Source organism: Cibotium barometz, chromosome 40, assembly GCF_041138505.1.
Source record: "Cibotium barometz isolate CiBa-2024 chromosome 40, ASM4113850v1, whole genome shotgun sequence".
Taxonomy (NCBI): Eukaryota; Viridiplantae; Streptophyta; class Polypodiopsida; order Cyatheales; family Cibotiaceae; genus Cibotium; species Cibotium barometz.
Window position 1 is genome coordinate 36,760,233 of NC_141085.1, and position 19,259 is coordinate 36,779,491.

At 40.8% G+C, this 19,259-nt stretch overlaps 1 pseudogene; it reads right to left on the minus strand.

The window, feature by feature from the left end:
• Positions 1-8,482: 8,482 nt before the first annotated feature.
• On the minus strand, positions 8,483-10,047 carry LOC147615463 (uncharacterized; annotated as a pseudogene).
• Positions 10,048-19,259: the final 9,212 nt, after the last annotated feature.

The window sequence follows — 19,259 nt, forward strand, 5'->3', positions numbered from 1 at the left end:
TGAATGAACAAAAATAACGTTCAAGAAACTTCGTCATGTAAAACTTTCATTGATAGAAAATTTTCGTCGACGGAAATTTTTTCTTGTCGAGATGGAATTTTCTTTTGTTGATGAATTTTGGGATTCCAGAATCCAGTGGGATATCCCAAAATTCATCAACAAAAGAAAATTCCGTCCGACAGGAAAAAATTTCCTCTGACGGAAGTTTTGCGTCGATGAAAGTTTTACGTGATGAAATGTTTTTCCTTATACTAGAATGACATTTGCATTCACTCATGTTAAAAATTTCCTAAATTTTAGGATGAAAATTTTGTTTCATTGACGGAATTTTTTATCCATTCAACTTTATCACAACAAAGTGGATTCCAGAATCTAGATTTACATCATTTTTAAAAAGGACAACACTTTTCATCTTCATGATTCATATTTAGATAAAAATAAAGTAAACCACTAAATTGTACTACTCACAATCGTCTAAAATTAGACTATTCAGATATTTGATTTTCTTTCTTCATCTATCGAAGTATTTTCTTTCAACAAGCCTCTTCTCTGTCTATGGATGACATATACCTACTTATCTTAACATCACATGTTTTCTCTAATTTAATGATAAGGATGAACTTCAATGATTGGGATGAAGTTTTTGTAGAAGAAAAAGCACACTTTTGTAATTCTAAGTAAGTAATGTATTATACTTTACGTAGACATGCATGAATTATTAGTAGTTTCAAAGAATATTAGATCGTATCATTGATCTTTTTTTTTTCAATTTGTCATTTGATGTGAAAAGTAGAAAATTTTTCATCTTTCAATTAGCAATATGTATATTTTTCAAAAGAAGTTTGAAACTATGCTTATTTTGTAAAAGTTATGAAAATAGTTCTCATTAATGTCTCCAAAAGATTGTAAAATTGATCAATATTTAAGACTAGTGAAAAATCATAAGAGCCTGTTGCAAACGACAACTCATGACTCGTTGTCATTTTTCATGACTCGCTGTTTAATGCATAGTGATTACTTGGAACAATGCTTTGTAATGTATGTAGTAATGCTTTTCTGTCTACTGCAAAAGAATTCCATTACCTCCAAATACTTTGTAGTACACATGTTGTGCTTTCAAGTACTCTGAAAAAAGTCGCAATACATATGTCGTGCTCCCAAGTACTCTTTCAAATACTTTCAAGTATGCTTTTAATGTGATGACATGTCATGGTAAGAAATGCATCGTAACGCCAGTGCAAATGCTCAAAATACTTTATCATTTTCTCATATGCATTGTAATATGTTGAGATTAAGTTATCAAAAGGACTTATCAAATGATGCCTCTGTATGGAGTTATGGAATCTTGGGTCTATAGATAAGTTATGCAAATAACTACATGCAACTTCATGATGAAGTTATCAAATGATCCCACATCATGGAGTTATGCAATGAAGCAACTGTATGGAGCTAATCCTACAAACTGGTAACTTTCTTTGCAAACAAGTCCACCATGAAGTTATGGAATGATGCCACTTTATGGACATGATGTTCATGCTTCTAATTGAACCCTAGCCTTGCAAAAATAAGTACATGCAATTTCATCATGGGGTTATCAAATGATCCCACTTCATGGAGTTTTGCAATGATCCCAGTGCATGGACCTAATGCTTGGAAATGATCCCATTCTACCACCATGAAGTTGTGGAATGATCCCAGTTTATGGAGATGATGTTCATGCTTCTCAGTACACCCTGGCTTTGGAACTACATGTTCATGAAGTTATCAAATGATCCCACGTTATGGGGATGATGTTCATGCTTAACCCTGAACCCTGGCTTTGCAAATAAGTGCATGCACCTTCACCATGAGGTTTTCAAATGAAGTTATGAAATTGTCCCACTGCATGGAGCTAATGCTTGCAAATGATCCCACTTCATGAAGTTATCAAGTGATCCCACTTCATGGAGTTATCAAATGATCCCACTCCATGAAGTTATCAAATGATCCCACTTCATGAAGTTATCAAATGATCCCACTTCATGGAGGTAATGCTTGGAAATGATCCCATTCTTTGCAAACAAGTCCACCATGAAGTTATCAAATGATCCAACTTCATGAAGTTATCAAGTGGGATCACTCCATGAAGTTATCAAATGGTCCCACTTCATGGAGGTAATGCTCGAAATGATCCCATTCTTTGCAAACAAGTCCACCATGAAGTTATCAAATGATCCCACTTCATGGAGGTAATACTTGGAACTAATCCCATTCTTTACAAACAAGTCCACCATGAAGTTATCAAATGATCCCCCTTCATGAAGTTATCAAATGATCCCACTTCATGAAATTATGAAATGATCCCACTTCATGGGGATGATGTTCATGCTTAACCATGAACCCTGGCTTTGCAAATAAGTACATGCAGTTATCAAATGATCCCACTTCATGAAGTTATCAAATTAGTCCACCATGAAGTTATATAATGATGCCACTTTATGGGGATGATGTTCATGCTTAACCCTGAACCATGGATTTGCAAATAACCCTAATCCCGGTATCAAATGATCCCACCACATGCAGTTTTGCCATCAAGGTCCTTTCAAATAGATACATATGGGGAACTTGCAAGTAGGTTGAGCACAAGGTAAGAAGCAATATGTTTGCATGCTTTAGCTTGCACAGGAACTATGATCCCCCTTTCCTAGCAATTAAACCAAAGTGTCAAATTAATCCTTTTTTTCATCAAAGCACCTTAGAGGTACATTAAACAGTAAAATATGAAGCTCATTTATCTTGTAAATTATTAATACAAATGTTATCTTGGGCAAGCATGAAGATTGCTTGAGTCTCGATGGTAGGTACAAGCAAAGAGAAAGATATGACTACTATATAACATCAACAAAGAAAAGTGCCAACTGATTAAAATATACTATATAAAAACATTCATGCAAATGATTAGTCACACATAGCATCCCAAAAATGGAGATGCATTTCATATCATGAGCCCTGGCAATGTAGTCACTCCTCATACCATTAAGTAATGCAAACATGCTCACTAATCTTTAGTTTAGAAGACATACTAGAAAATAAGGACCCAATGCCAATATTCAACTACAAACTATAGCCACATATGACATGTCTTTATGACATTCTCCAAGTTGTTTATCCTTTGTACTTATATCCAGATACAGGCTATAGATGTTGATATTATCTCATGTTAGAATACGGAGATATGCATTATCTTTTGTGAAACTGCTTTGAGAAAGATAGAGACTGTTTTTATAAAGTGCTTTGTGCTTTGAGAAACTTTAAGGCTATTTTTACAAAGTGCTTAGTGGGAATTGCAAAACCAGAAATGTTTGTTGGGCTCTTGCATCAACATTGTGTTCGTTTGTTTCTTGCATAAATGTGTAAGTTGCAAAGTTGAAGATTATATAAGTTGGAAGAAACCAACGACATTATCTCCACGTGCATTAAGCACAAGTTTTATTTGAGGACTATGCATTTGATTTCATTTACATTTTACATTCATAGTCCGTATGTGCAAGTGGATGTGAGGTTTAAGATGAGAGCACATACTTTATGTCTTGCACTACTCATAAACCATGGAAATTTGCAGAATTAAATTTGTACTTTGTCAAAGTAAACACATGAAGCTTCCAAAATTATACAAGACGTTCCAAATCTTTCCCAAAAAATACAAAGGCAACATGGTGCGCTAAAAAACTCCTTCATCATCTAGCCAAGCGGCTCAATAAAGATACATACATAATGGCAACCTGCTCCCGATGAAGCCGAACATTCTCAAGGAACTCTTCTCTAGTAATTTCAACAAGGTCCTTGTCATTGGCCAACCTCTCCCTCTCTATGTCAGCCCGTGCTCCATCCATGTTTGCAAAGCACTCTATAACAAACGTTTCTTAAGCACACTAATGTGAGAGAGATAAAGAGAAAGAGAGAGATGGCAAGCACAAACAAATGGAAAGCTTTGAGAACCAGATGAAATTTTATCCAAATGAAATGTTGCAAACATAATGGATTTAGAGGAAGTTCTTCATCAATGATATCCATCTTCTGAGAGAGAGAGCAGAATCTGATCAAACCATAGTCTTGGCAAACCTGATGAAATTTAGTCCAGACAAGACACAATGGATTTAAAGGGAAGTTCTTCAACCATATTCAACATGTGAGAGGATGAGTAGAATCTGATGCATCAATTTCCTGAGGTCAACTATCTTGGGACTGCAATGTTTCAAGACCAAATCGCATCGGTAGATGATTGCTCTTCCTTATTAGAAGAATACATTGGTAGTGGAGCAGGTCAAGGAATCTGAAGTTTCTATTTGGAGTTTGAAGCAAAAATGGGGGATTCGATGCAAGAGATTTCACACTTGAAGAACACGCATGAAGGCTCTCAATAAAATTGTGAGAGGATGAGTACAACACACCGACAAGGAGGAATAGGGAGATGACAAAGATGTTAAAAGGACAAGCATAAGGCGATTGGAAAGCTCTAGAGACTGTGTAGAAAAAGATACAAGGCTTGCTTCAAGTGCGATCAGCTAATAGGCTGAGATCTCAAGACGGTGAAGAGTTGTGCAAGGTCCTAGGAAGAGTATCGTAAGCCCCAAAGGTATAGCCTCTCTACCATAGTCGACCAACTCTTGCACTTTGCTATTTGCATATGGGAGTTCATCGCCCATGTTTTGGATGCCTCCTGTAATTTGGCAAAGCGGAGCAATATATGCCGGTGGTCCAACTCACAATGAAGGGCGTGCAAATATTGTAAAAATTCCTGTCCCATTGTTTGATGGGGAACTTCATTTGCTCACCCACGAATGTGAGTGACAATCCTTCCGTGATGTTCAACTACTTCTTGGAACCCGTCAACTTAGAGACAATTGTTGCCAAAGGCATCCAAACCGTTGAACGTGTCATTAACTTCAACTCCTTCACTGATTCCCAATTCAACAACCTTTCCAATGCAGATCTTCTCAATCTAACCACTAGGATTCTTGTAAATCATATTCTCAAGCACACAAACGACTCAACATCTTTGGAACAATTCTGCCTTGTGACACCATAACAAGGTGCAATACTAGCCTTGACAATATGTGATGTTAAAACAATAGGTTCTTATTTTCTCTTATCAATTTCTAATGTAGTAGTTCTTTACAACCAAAAAAAAGTGAGGTTATGAATGCATTTTTTGCAAGGGTCCTAGCATAAGGATATGTCCAAAGACTGTCTCATATACATATGACTTCCCATATGTATCTCATACTTTGAGATTTTTAAGACTATGATCAATCTGTGTGTGATGCGCAAGCTAATGTTTGTGGATGGGATATGAATATATCATGAAAGATCACTAGCTAGCTTCTATATTTCTTTTGGTTTGCCTAATAGATAAATAAATTCTTAATTTGAATCGACGGTGATATAGATATCATACAGAAAATTATGTTCGTGTAGACTCTCCTTTTGGATCGAATAACACAAGACTCAAATAACTCAACAATCGAACATATATTGGATGAGGCTTCAACATGCCTAATGCATCCACTTTCCATCAAAATCATTCATTTGCTTCGTGAAAACTTTGTCATCCTCACTCACAATCTTCATGTTAGATTGAAGTTTGCACTGATGTGGAGTGCATTTGGCCACTCAACGCTTTCCAATCTTGGATACATATAGAATGTAACATGTAACCATGTAACAACTATTATAGTTGTCATAAATAGTGGGATGAGATTTGATATAGAGACTTGCCAGAATTTGGGCTCGATAAGATGGCTTGATTCAAAGCAATAATAATTTGCTAAATGGATGGTCTAATAAGAAGTCAAGTTTGTAGTTAAGTGGGCATCTCTAAAGGGGATTGGGGGAACCAATTGAGAGGGTTGGGCACGCTGGGAGAGTTCACAAGGAGGGGATGCCACATCGCATTTCCCTTTGAGTGTCATGTGGCACCTCACAACTAAGCAAATATAGAAGATGAGGTCATTTTGACAATAGACTTAGTTGGTGAGTTTGATAATTGTTGATTTGAGAGAGGCCAAATGTGTGTTTTGTTGAGCATCACTATGGTGTCACAATGGGTGACAACAACGTGCAGGAGGCTATGCCAACATTTTGGACAAGGAGCTGCTAGCTACCTTGAGCATGGGCAAGGTGCACAAGGAGAAGTAATGTGAGAGAGGAGGAGAAAAAGGCTATCTCGAAATCTTCTCATTTCACAGAAGCAAAGATTGAGAGTAACACTTGAGAGAGAAGGACCCGTGTTTTTCAAATTAAAGAAGAGAACACTTTTTTCAATTGATAATACTAGACATTTTTGGGTTCTGGAGTAAAATGTAAGTAATATTTTATGCAATCTTTTTTCATAAAAGTACGAGTTTTTAAAAATGTTTGACATGAAGTGTATATTTCGTCCCTCTAATTTTGACAAAATGCACATTTTTTGGGATTTTTTCCAAAAATGGAGTTGAGTTGTTGTTTGCATGATTTTGTTATCGTTTTTTATGACTCGGTGCTATTAGGCAAAGTATTACAAACGTACTGAGCTAGAGCATCTCGATTACCTCTCGCTCGAGCTAGTTCCGCACGCGATGACTACGTGCTCTAGGTACAATGGATCGGTCCTCAAATTCTATCGAGGAAGGGATTCTTGCGTCATCATCTTGTGGTGCATACCCCTCCGCTATAAGCATGTTGTGCAAAATGCAACATCCCAAAAGACTCCTCGCAACCAACTTGGGCTTCGGGTTAAGGATTTTCTTGTCAAGTATCCCCATGTGTTCTTCAAGCGTCCAAATGCACACTCCACAACTATGCGGATGGATGATAGCTTGAAGTTGAATCTATGTTGCAAGTCCGTGCGAGGGGTCTCATATGGAATGATAAACCATGGCGTGAGTGCATATCCCCCATCACCCAGAATGTACTCTCGAACACAAAATGCATCGTCAACAAAATCAAGACTATCAAGCAATGTGCCTTCCTTAGCAACCAAGCAGAAGGATGAGTTTTTTAAAGGCCTAGTGTCATTGCTAGAGCCTGGCCACCCCACAAATACATCTGGAAACCTCATGACCATGTCTACAATGCCCTACAAACACATGGAGAATCTCTTGTTGCGGTCATACCAATCTGGACTTGCCTCCCCATCCGGACACTCAATCTCTATATGTGTGACATCCACTACCCCACAACAATTTGGAAAACCCTGTTGTCGTTGGAATCCTTGCTTTACCCAAGAAGCACAAGTGTATGTATTTGTGGGCCATGCAAGGAAGGTGGAACGATGTGCAAGAAGAGCAGCAACAAACTTGTGCGTAATCTTGGTGATTGTGGGCGTTCAAGGCCAAAGTGATCGCTCAACTCTACAAGGTCCCTCGTACCACTAGCAAGTCTCATGACAACTTGCTTCTCCACGGAGATTAATTGAGCACTTATGGAAGAAAGCGAGGGGACCTTGTTGCAAGTCATCATGCAGAAGAGGACAAAGATCCATAAATAACGAGATGGGAAAGCGAAAAATCTCATGAAACCTGGCATCATCTCTGCGGGTGAAAGAAATGTAGTGGTTCCACCACTCGAGGCTCCTTGGCTTCACATAGATGGTTTGCAAAGGTCCACGTTGGGTTGTGAGATCCATGAGTTGCACCCTCATGAGGTTGTGGATGATGCCCACCAGAAGTCGAGCATGGGAAGGAGAAGGTGCAGGCAGTGTTGGACGGTGACTACGCCGCTGAAATGTGGCAAAGCCACCTTAACGGCGGCGAAGGAAGGCATGCAAAGGCAACCGACAACCCAAGAATGGTGATCGACAGAGTTGTATGTGGTGGGCATGCCATAAAGGGATGGTGGCATGGATGTTAGCAGAGAGAAGGCATGGAAAGTAGTTGTGGGCTGCATGAGGATTGTGAAGGTCATCCATCACAGTAGCAAGAGATCGGTTGCATGGAGCACAGCTGAGGCATGGAGGGCTAGGGAAGAAGTGGAGGATGGCAGAGGAGGAGCAGGGAGCACGGCTGGGTGTGGAGGAGGGAGGAAAAGGTGTGGCGTCGTGGAGGAGGGAAGAAGATGTCTCGATTTGTAGGCTGGTGGAGCTCAAAGGGGACAAAGATGCGGGAGATTCAAATTGAATCGGTGAAAGGGAGTTGAAATTGCATGGCATGGTTGCTATGGTATTTGGGTTGCCACGTATGCATGGTGAGGGTGCATGCTCAGGGAGGCTTTAAGTATACGTGTCCCACCACAAACCAGCCCTACGAGTACCTGTCCATTGATGAATGGTTGATGCTCATGAGCGCGAAATTGTTCTTGTTCTGACAAACCTGTTCCAAGCTTGATTTTAGTAAATATTTTTTCAATTTTTATGAAAGGAAAATTTCTCTAGGATTAAATTTATTGGGTTGGTGCAGCACATATAATATAACATAATCATAATTACACTAACACATCACGATTATCGATACACTAATCCTACAACTTAGAATACGTGTAAGACCTTGTGCCAATCATGGGACTTGAGCCCACTAAGCTTATTGTCCTTTGAAAATGCTCCTTTCAAGCAACACATGTACCTTGTGGGTGTTCGAAAAGAGGCAATGTCCGCCTTGGCCGCTGCCTCCTCTCTCTTGGAGAGGATCCATATTGTTGCTTTCGGGAGGACAACTTTTCCCGAAGCACGCACTTGGGGCCACAAACGAGACATCCTATTCATAGCACGCAAGTCTTCTCGCACTCCTCTCGAGTCTCTGGAACCAACCAAGTGTGCCCAAATAGTAGTCCCCACATTCTTGAAGATATGCATGGGATCCAAGAGATGATTGATTTGTAACTGACCCCCCAATAAGGAAGCTCATGAAAGATGGATAGCCTCTTCATACCACGAGGAGGTTCCTCTCCATTTGCCCTCCAAGCATGAATCTAGTCACTTGCCTTCAAATATGGTGGTGGTGGATCAAGCTGGCCTCCACGCGCTAGATGGTCTAGCAAAAGGTATCGAGCATGACCTTCATAAACATTTTTCCTCATATGTTTGGAGTATCGTGCAAGCGGTTTCAAACCCGGTCCACAAATAGGACAAGCATAGTACCCACTTGTAACAAGTCCTGCACGCGTGCATGAATGTGCTAGTATAAGACATGCGTGTGAAAGAGAGTCATAAAAGCATAATCCTATATTATACATGTAGAGACACAACCACGTACCTACGCACTCTCCATATCCTGGGTAGTCATGCATGGTCCACATCAAGATACCCCCGACCAAAATATCATTGGTATGTCTAGGAGCTCTGGAAATATCAAAGACCCGCACTCCTCTCCATAATATCTATAACTCCTCTATCAAAGGTGCCATGTACACGTCCATATTTTTGGCCTTGTACTTCCCTGGCACAAGTAGTGCAAGCATGAGGTGTCCCTTCTTTATTGTTAGCCATGGTGGGATATTGTAATTCACCAAGACTATGGTCCATGTCGACCAAGATGTCGAGCGTAACCCGAAAGGATTCACGCCGTCCATGGCGAACCCAAGATGTAAGTTGTGTGGCTCCCTCGCAAAGTCCGGTCCCCATTGATTGTCTATGTGCTTCCAAGCTGCACAATCTGCGGGAATCCTCAATGTGTCAGCAGTGGACCGATGAGATGCATGCCAAGTCATCAACTCCGCTATGGATTTGCATCGGAACATGTGCTGTATTCTTGCAATGATGGGAAAGTGTCTTAAGACCTTTACAGGTATCTGCTCACCCTACAAGTAATCTCTATATCATTGTTCCCCACACTTTGGACAACTAGCCAAATCTCCATGCTCATGATGAAAGAGAACACAGTCATTACGGCAAGCATGGATGGTATCATAATCCATACCCACCGTTGTTAGCATCTTCTTCGCTTCATCTCTTGACACAGGCATGGTATTTGGTACAGGCAACATCTTCTGGAGCAACCTCATTAAGGCCGAGACACTTGTATCTGACCACCCATACTTTGCTTGCAGATTCAAGATTGAGAGACAAGCCCGTAGTTTAGACATCCTAGCACCCTCGTACAATTGTGTTGATTGCAACTCTCATATTGACCTTAGACTTGGACATCATGTGCACATGTGATGTAGTGCCCCTAAAAATAGAATCCATCATGTCCACCATACCCTTGTCATCATCTGGCACATCCGAGAGACTATAGTCTTGCTCAAAGTGTGAAGGTATATGCGCACCTTCGCCACCCTCCTCATCCTGTCTCAAGCTTTCATGTAAATGTAAGATCTTGTCTCAAGGTTTCGTGTCATAATGGTATGAAATATTAATCACGAACTCAAATAGCATTGACTTACCAATGATCCATCACCATGTGCAACACCAACGGTGGGTATTGATTCAGGCTCCTCCCCATACATCCGCAAGTGGCGCATGACAATACGACATTGATGTCATACTTCTCGCTTGCAATGAGTGCAATGACAATACAACCTCTCGGTAAGCCACTCTGTGCTCCCGGGTGTTGGTGCATCATCTGACGAGCTTCCACTCATCCCTTCCATCTGCACACCTTCGAAATCACAACATGAGCTGCAAGGAAATCTATTAAGATCTAAAAAATAGCCACCCATGAGCTCCTTTTCTCTCTTCTAACAATAAGTGCCCTGAACCGTCGCTATATAGCGACGCTTTGTCCTGTTCTGTCGCTATATAGCGATGCTTTTAGGATATAAACATCGTTATATAGTGATTGACCAGCATCGCTATATAGCAACGCTGGGGGGCTAAAACATGAAACCCCTCGCGACGCCATCTTTCACATCTCTATTGTGAGAAAAGCAAAAATCTCTCCTCCTACCCGATATTCGACGACCTCGCTTTCCTCCTCTCTATTCCCCACACTCCTCACCCCTACCTAGCCCCTGTTGAAATTTGAGCATAATGATGAGCTAGGGTGGATCATACACTAGAATCAACATGATTAACAAAGTGATTAAGAAATGATTAAGACGTAATCAGTGAATAATTAGCAGATAGATTAATGTAGGCATGGATACTCAAAAACCAGCAAATTCTCATTAGGGCTATGCCTCAATTTATAGTGTTTACATCAAGCATCAAATCCCCTTGATTTCTCCATGATTCACTCCCTGAATATCTCCACCTTTTGCCTGATTCTCTCCACCTCTTCTCTTTTCCCTGAATATCTCCCAGAATATCTCCACACTCCTAAATTCCCTCATGCTACCCATTATTCTCTCCCAGTAGAATCTTCTAACCTTTTCACAGGTTCTTTCACAATTACATCTCCTCTTTTACAGCCTCTATCCAAGAGCTTGTTCCCACACACACCCTATTCACTTGTATATTTCAACACCTCCCCTCAAGTGAATACTCCTAGAATACCTAGACCCTATACCAAGTTTGCCACCCTTTACTTGGTAGTCCGCGACCAGTGTCTACTCCTCCCCTCAAGTTATCTCAGCACACCTGGACCCTGTATCACGTTTCTTTCTTACTTGACAGTCCGCGACCAGTGCCTCAAGTCCCTAAACTCCATAGTCCTTGACACTCTCTCTCTCTATGTGTCCAAGGCTACTATAAGTGCCCGCGACCTTGACTAAAGTGCTCACACATACATCTACCACGTGGCCTACATCATCGGTGGCTCAGAGGTGGTTTTACTTTATTGGGGCAGGTTACATTGGGTTGTGGGCTCTCTCTCTCTCTCTCTCAGAGATTTTCACGTGGCTCCTCACTCTTTGGAGCCTCACATCTTCTCTTGTCTTCAGTCTTCTTCTCGTGGCAGCATCTCTCCACACGTCCGTCTCTTCTTTCAGTCTTCTCGGGGCAGCTTCTCTTCTTGTGGCAGCTTCTCTTCTCGTGTCCATGTCTTCCTTCAGGTCTTCTTCTCGGTGTGGATCCTCTTCTTGGGAAGAGATATTCTTCTTCTTTCATGGCGGGGGCCATGAGCTCGTCCGTCAGGTCATTTTGCTCCATGTGAGCAACATGTTTCAATGTTTTGCTGACAGTTCCTTTGGGTTTTTTATGTTTATCTTTTGTCATTATGCAATGCAAACCCAAATTTATGCGGGAGGTCTTACCTCTTGCCTTAATCTGGACAAGGGCACTGTCTGTTCCCATTTTTACACTGATAAAATGTGCCCAATACATAATGCGTATAGCATTCATTCTCATGCACATTCCAAATGCAATTCTGGCTGTGAATAATCTTGTATTTGAGTGAGATTTACAGGCATTAACCAAGGGTTAAATGCAAAATGATGATTTTCACAAATTTATCAGCACAATTTTACCAGAAATTACACTAAATTGAGAGTAACCAATTTGTACGGGATGGTTGGAGTATCAAACCAACTCCGATTTGAAATCTGAAATTATAGGGATCTGTATCAGATACCTAATGGTTAATTTGAACCCTCAATTGCACCAAAGTATAGTGATTAGCATTGATTAATCACTGATTAGCAAATTAATGCTCTGGTTTGTGTGCAGAAAACAGAGTATGCGGGGAGCCCAGATCTGATGCCTTCCACTTCAAATGAGCTCAAATGCTTTCAAAGGCATCAATAGCAATGAGTCTAGTAGAGGATTAAGCCAAGAAACACAAGATTTGACCAAATAATGAAAGCTTAATCTCTGTTTTACCAAAGTCACCTGCAGATTTGATGAAGAGCTTGGATCTCACTGTAGACTTGATGAAACTCAATTCTGACTTCACCAGCTTGTAGAGCATGCTTGATTACCCCTTGGGCTAAGAGGAATTAGAGATCTTTGACCTGTGGAAGTTGCAATGTCACAAACATCTCAGAAAATAAGCGCTGGAAAAAACGCGTAGATCTCCTGAACCCGCCGGCGGTTTGCTGCGTTTTCTTGATAGGCTTGAAGCCAAAGACCTTAGCTAGCTTGTGTAAGAATCTTATGCCCTAGTTTTGAGTGTGCTAGATGCTAGAGACCCTCCACTGGCTGGGGGTGAAGGGGAAGAGTGAAAACTCACTAAAAACTGATTTTTTTGCTAATTACCTACTAATCCTGATTAATTCACTAATGGGCTCATAAATCTGGTTGATTCTAGGCATGGCTCTGATACCATGTTGAAATTTGAGCATAATGATGAGCTAGGGTGGATCATACACTAGAATCAACATGATTAACAAAGTGATTAAGAAATGATTAAGACGTAATTAGTGAATAATTAGCAGATAGATTAATGTAGGCATGGATACTCAAAAACCAGCAAATTCTCATTAGGGCTATGCCTCAATTTATAGTGTTTACATCAAGCATCAAATCCCCTTGATTTCTCCATGATTCACTCCCTGAATATCTCCACCTTTTGCCTGATTCTCTCCACCTCTTCTCTTTTCCCTGAATATCTCCCAGAATATCTCCACACTCCTAAATTCCCTCATGCTACCCATTATTCTCTCCCAGTAGATTCTTCTAACCTTTTCACAGGTTCTTTCACGATTACATCTCCTCTTTTACAACCTCTATCCAAGAGCTTGTTCCCACACACACCCTATTCACTTGTATATTTCAACAGCCCCTCTCCCAACACTTGTGCTCCCTCTTCACCCTTCTCCCTCTCTACTTGTGTGAAAGGAAGTTTTTCAGGAAGATGTGTCTCTTTAAGCAATATAGGTTCATTTTTTGTGAGATTTTGTTTTCTGAGTGTTGAAGCATGTTTCTCCATGTATTGCTAAGCCTATGTGCTAGTTTTTATGCTTGATTTTCAGAGGTTAAGGACAAAAAACGAGATTTGGTGAAAGAAAGAAGACTCACCTCTCCTCTTTTTGGTATTTCTCTTCCTCCTCTTTCTCCTTGTTTGTAGGCTTATGCTTGTCTCCTCAATCCAATCCCTTTGAAAAGTTGCTTCTCCAAACTCCTCCTTCCTCTAACTAGTTATCTGAAAAAATGGTATGTGCCTCAAACAGTAACGCAGAGCAATAGACCTATATTGGAGACGAATTTTGCTTAAGCATACTTTTGGAGACATATATTTTTTATGTACATAATTTTGGAGACATACTTTTGGTCTCTATTTTATATATATATATATATATATATATATATATATGAAAATCTTATTGGATTCCACTTGGCTTTCATAAATATTTGTCATTTCAAAACTGGCTTTTCATAATTGTCTTAAGTAAATAATTGTCCTTTCATATTTATCCTTTATGCATTGATGTCATTTCATAATTTTCACAAGTGATTAATTGCCTTTTCATAATTTCTTGAGTTTGAATTTCATAATTGTCTTAAGTAATCAATTGTATATCCACTTCTTACCTGCTCTTGTTTTTTGTTTTTTGTTTTTTGTCTTCGTGTTTGTGTCTATGTTTGTCCAATCCCCCCAAATTAGACATGGCCGACGAGTACAGAAACCCTCATAGGAGGAGACATCATGATCTCTACCCTCCAGATGACTTTGAATCCACTTAGGCGACACCTTGGGGGTCTATCCCTGCAATTATCTCTAACTCGACTTCTCTCGGACGTAGCACTGTGACTACCCCTCGGGGAACTCCTTTGCTAGCAGCCCATGGCTTTGTTGGGAGTCCCGACGAGTTTGTCGCACAGATGATCGATGCGGAGGCAGTGAGATTCTTCTCTGTGCTATCCTAGAGGACCTCAGCAAATCCCTCTCCTACACCGACGGCTAGACCTACTGTCCAGCCGTCCCCTCTAGCCCCTTCGACTGAGTGGTCATCACCTGGGCGTGCCCATCGTAAGGGAAGGAGGAGTAGGGAGGGTTGCTTATGCTGTGCTGACTCAGGAGATGTAGACGAGTCAGCACACTCACATCCCTACAGGTCTCCACTTGGTCCCGAGACCAGTACTAGTCAGGTCCCTTGCCCTCTCCTACTCCCACTGCTACTCCTCGCTCCGTAAGTGCTTGCAGTAACACCACTCGCTCTAACTCTACCACCCACTACCATGAGTCCTCCTTATCCGGTTGAGGACCTCTCCTATGAAGTCACGGTTGTTGCTGGAGAGATAATAGAAAATAAAAAGGGCTCAGCAGTGATGGCCACCATGAGGTGGTTGATGAGCAACCACTTCAGGAGCCGCATAGCTACTAACTAGCAGTACCAAGATGACCAAAAGAAGCAGGCAGTCATGGATGAATTGAAAAGACAATATCCTAACCCCCCAAATTGGGAGTTCAATTCGGATTACATGAAAGAGCGCATGGGGGTCCTCTTGAAGCATCATAGGTCAACCTTGCGTACTTCAATCGCAAAGTGGAAGGTTAAATCCAGTTGGGCAGACAAAGCTGACTGGAAGTTTTTCAAGAAGCAGTACAGGGACCATCCCGAACTCTTCGAGGGTCAGTGGAGGGCTGCGAAGCGAGGAGACGACTGGACACTGTAGATACTTCGCACTTTGGTGTAGGCGGATGGTTGGCGTTCGAGGCAACCGTGGTAAGTCTACTTCTTGTCATTTAATGTATTGTTCTATACATATTGCATGCACTTTATCTAACTCTCGTAAATTGGGTCCACAGCAAGCTATGATGGGTCGCCTTCCCACAGACACAGAGGCGAGATGCGCGTTCCGCATAGGAACAAAGTCGTGGTTTATTGAGATGGAGGCCATGGGAGCGACGGTCGATTGGGTTAAGGTGGCTACTTGCACGGTATAAGTCTACTCCTACTTGGTTGTAATCTCACTTTTTAAATTGTTTTATTCTTTAAGTTCCAATCTAATTTCCAATTAATATGGTTTCACTATTAGAATCAAAGCTTGAACGTCCCATCAACGGAGGTGAGCGGTGATGATGAGGGATTAGGCTTACATGGCTTCAACGAGGGCCAGGGATCAGGCGCAGCTCACGAGGGCCAGGGATCATGCCAGTGCAACGAGGATGACGATTCGGATGAGCAGCAGTAGTAGTAGTATTAGTAGTAGTTTGCATATACTTCACCATGTATATGCTTCTGTATGTCAGCTCGTTTGAGCGATTTTGTATCACCCTTTTCAAAAGGGTAATTTTGTAACAAACAATGTTGTATATCTTCGACATGTATATGCTTCTGTCACTCAGCTCGTTTGAGCGATTTTGTATCACCCTTTTCACAAGGAAAATTTTGTAACAAAAAACATTCTTTTGTAATTACTTAAAGAAAAACATTAGTGGGGCAAAACAGGGCTTGCTGTGGCCCTATTTAGCCCCACTAATGTTTTTTTAAAGCTTTTGTTAATCATCGCTATATAGCGACACTTATATAGCGATCGTTTTTTTTCGATGCTAATAGCAACGTAAAGACCGACCTTTGCGCCCGTTTAAAAAAAACTTTTTAGTGTAAAAAAGGTCGGTATTTCCATCAGAAAAGGGCCTGTGTCTTGTAGTGACCAATCGTGGTAGAGAACCACTTCACCGAGATCATCAACTCCTCCATTCAGTAGTCGCTGCCAGCAAAACCGGTGAAGCCATAGCCGACCATCAGCGCCCGTCTCACGTTACCTCTTGGCTGCAGCTAACAGACACTAACTCTCAACTCACCCGTGAGAATAGGAAGGGAAGAGAAGAAGTTGCTACTGAAATCCATCCTAAGAGAACTACATAGATGAAGCCATGCAATAGTGCCATGTGTCCATGTTTATCACCCACTCTAAACCTTAATCACCTTCTACTCTCCCATGAGGATGAATCCTAACAGTGTTGTCCAAAACACTAATCGAGACAGCACTAATCCCGAAAACACTAATTTGGACTTAAGCGCCAAGCGTGGATAGATATAGTAGCCAATAAAAACCCTAGTTAGTGAAAAATGGTATTAGCTAGTGGACGATGGGAGAGGGGGAAAAGGGGCGGAGGGGAAGGATAAATAATTGTGGGAGGCATAATTTGCCAAGTGTCCATGCTTCTGGAATTCTCTGCACCGCCTGCACAATCAATATAAATTGTGCCAGGTTCACTTCATGCTCTGCTTCATTCGCAATCACAGGCAAGTGATCCGCTTACGCTCATTAAACACTTCCGAGTTTCATCTCTTCCCTCCAACTACTGCTCCTCCTTTGCCATGCATATGTGCTGCTTCACCACGATTGCAGGCAGATCGATCTGTCCTTCCGATTGTACGTAGATCGCTACTTTGACATAGATGGCATTAGTGCTCGGTTCCTGGGCCTATATATGAAATATGGCCACAACAAAACGTGAGTGTCACCTCGATTGAACAAAGGATTGCGGTCCATTGAAAATAGAATCCAGACCTCTGATCTTGCAATTCTGACGAAGTTCAGGTCGATCAAACAAAGAACCACCCCACTTTAGTGAGACAGCGGGCGGCCCAAAAATAGAGAGAGAGAGAGAGAGGGGGGCCGGGGGGGGGGTGGAGGAGCAGTTGAGCTGAGTAGAGGACGGCGAGGAGGAGGGGGAGGGAAATGTATTAATTTAATTAGATTAATTTAAATAAATTAAGGAGTAAACTTAGGGGCTAAAGTTATATTTAGATTAAGCATTATTTTTTTGAGCCAATCTTGCAAACCGATTAAGTTTTGTACATGGAATGCAATTTTTGAATGCGACCCACAAAATTACAAACCTCATGGAACAAATCCTGTTGAAATCCAATGCTTGAATGTGAAGATAATGAATTTTTTAACATTAGTAGAATATACGGGGAGTAAACATATAATACATAGTACTTCATCATAAAATTACATATGTGTACGGCAAAGGAGCATATATATATATATATATAATTAAAGAATCTGACTTCTTCGTGCTTGTCTTGAGCATGAAGACTACCATGCGTAAATTCTGGACTGCTCATGTAAGAAGCAAAGAGCATTATGAATGTCCTCGTCTTCTGATCACGAAATTCTTTGCACTTATATGAGAAAGCTGTTCTCTCAATATCAATTGCCCAACAAGAGCTCCTCATGGAGCGAGCGACATGCACACGTAATCTCGGGACCAACTAAAGATGCACCGGCCGGATGAGATATGTGCTCATCAAAGAATCGACTGGACGTGCTTCATTAATTAATAATTTCTGGTACACGTGAACCGATTAGCATTATGGTGTGAAAGCGATAACCCGCGATGTATCCAGAATGATGACAACGATAAAATTAGAATAAGCTTCGGAAGCACGATTCTTTGGAATAAACGCTCATAGATGCTCATGTAGGATTGTGTTGAGCAGCTATCCTCCATTTATACCTTGATCGGATCCCAGCAATGCATTGCCTGCTTGTAGAAGATTGATGTAGTAACTCGTATCGAAGTTGAATTCGCTTAAAGCACTCCATCCCCATCCAAAGGGCACATCACCTGCAAATAGCCTTCGTTGATGATGGGTTCTAAACGGCTGCCTGTTGCAGTGAAAGTGTAGAGCAAAATGTGAAAATAGAATGGGAATGGGGGATAAGAGTACCCAAATTTAACAACATCCCTGAAATACGAAGTGCTATATGCCAAATACAAAATCTTATATACTGCATTCAGTTTCCTGCAACGTTGTAAATGCAACAACATGTACTATCCTTTTTTCTTCCATTCAATTGTAGTATTGCATGATTTGTGTGGTAGAATTTTCTTATAGCACACCATTGCCAATGTTGCTTGCCCGGATCTAGTTTAATTTAGTGCACTATCTAGACCACCTCAGTAGCTTATGGTTTAATTTAGTTTTTTAACCTAATAAACATTATTTTTCAAAAAAGAGTTACTTGTGAAAATTTTCATGAGGGCGTGCTAATAAGACAATGAAAACCCTTGTAAAGAGAACACAAGTGCCTAATTCTTAGTTCCATTCCTCTTTGATTGTCCATCAATATGCTATATATGCAAACTTTTCTAAGAGTACATCACAACACAATATAATATAAAAGAAACTGAGAGATCAACTCTAGGAGACTATCCACATATTTCTGCTGGCTCATAAAGGTGCTTTCTGAGTCTCTCTAGAACTCAATACCAAGACAATAGTGCATAAGTCCAAGATCTTTCATGTTGAATTCTGCAGATAAGTCTTATTTCAGCTCAATGATGAAGCTTTCATTGCTTCCTGTCATAATCAGACCATCTATATAAAAAATTACCATAGTAATGTCTTCCCCTTGAGCTTTGTAGTAAAGAGTATGATCTGTATTGGACTTGATGTATCCCAGATCATCAAAATACTTATCAATTCTACTGTAACAACTTCTGGGTGCTTGCTTTAAGCCATAGAGACTTTTCTTGAGATGCCAAACTTGGTGCTCTTTTCCCTTTTCAACATATCCTGCTAGTTGT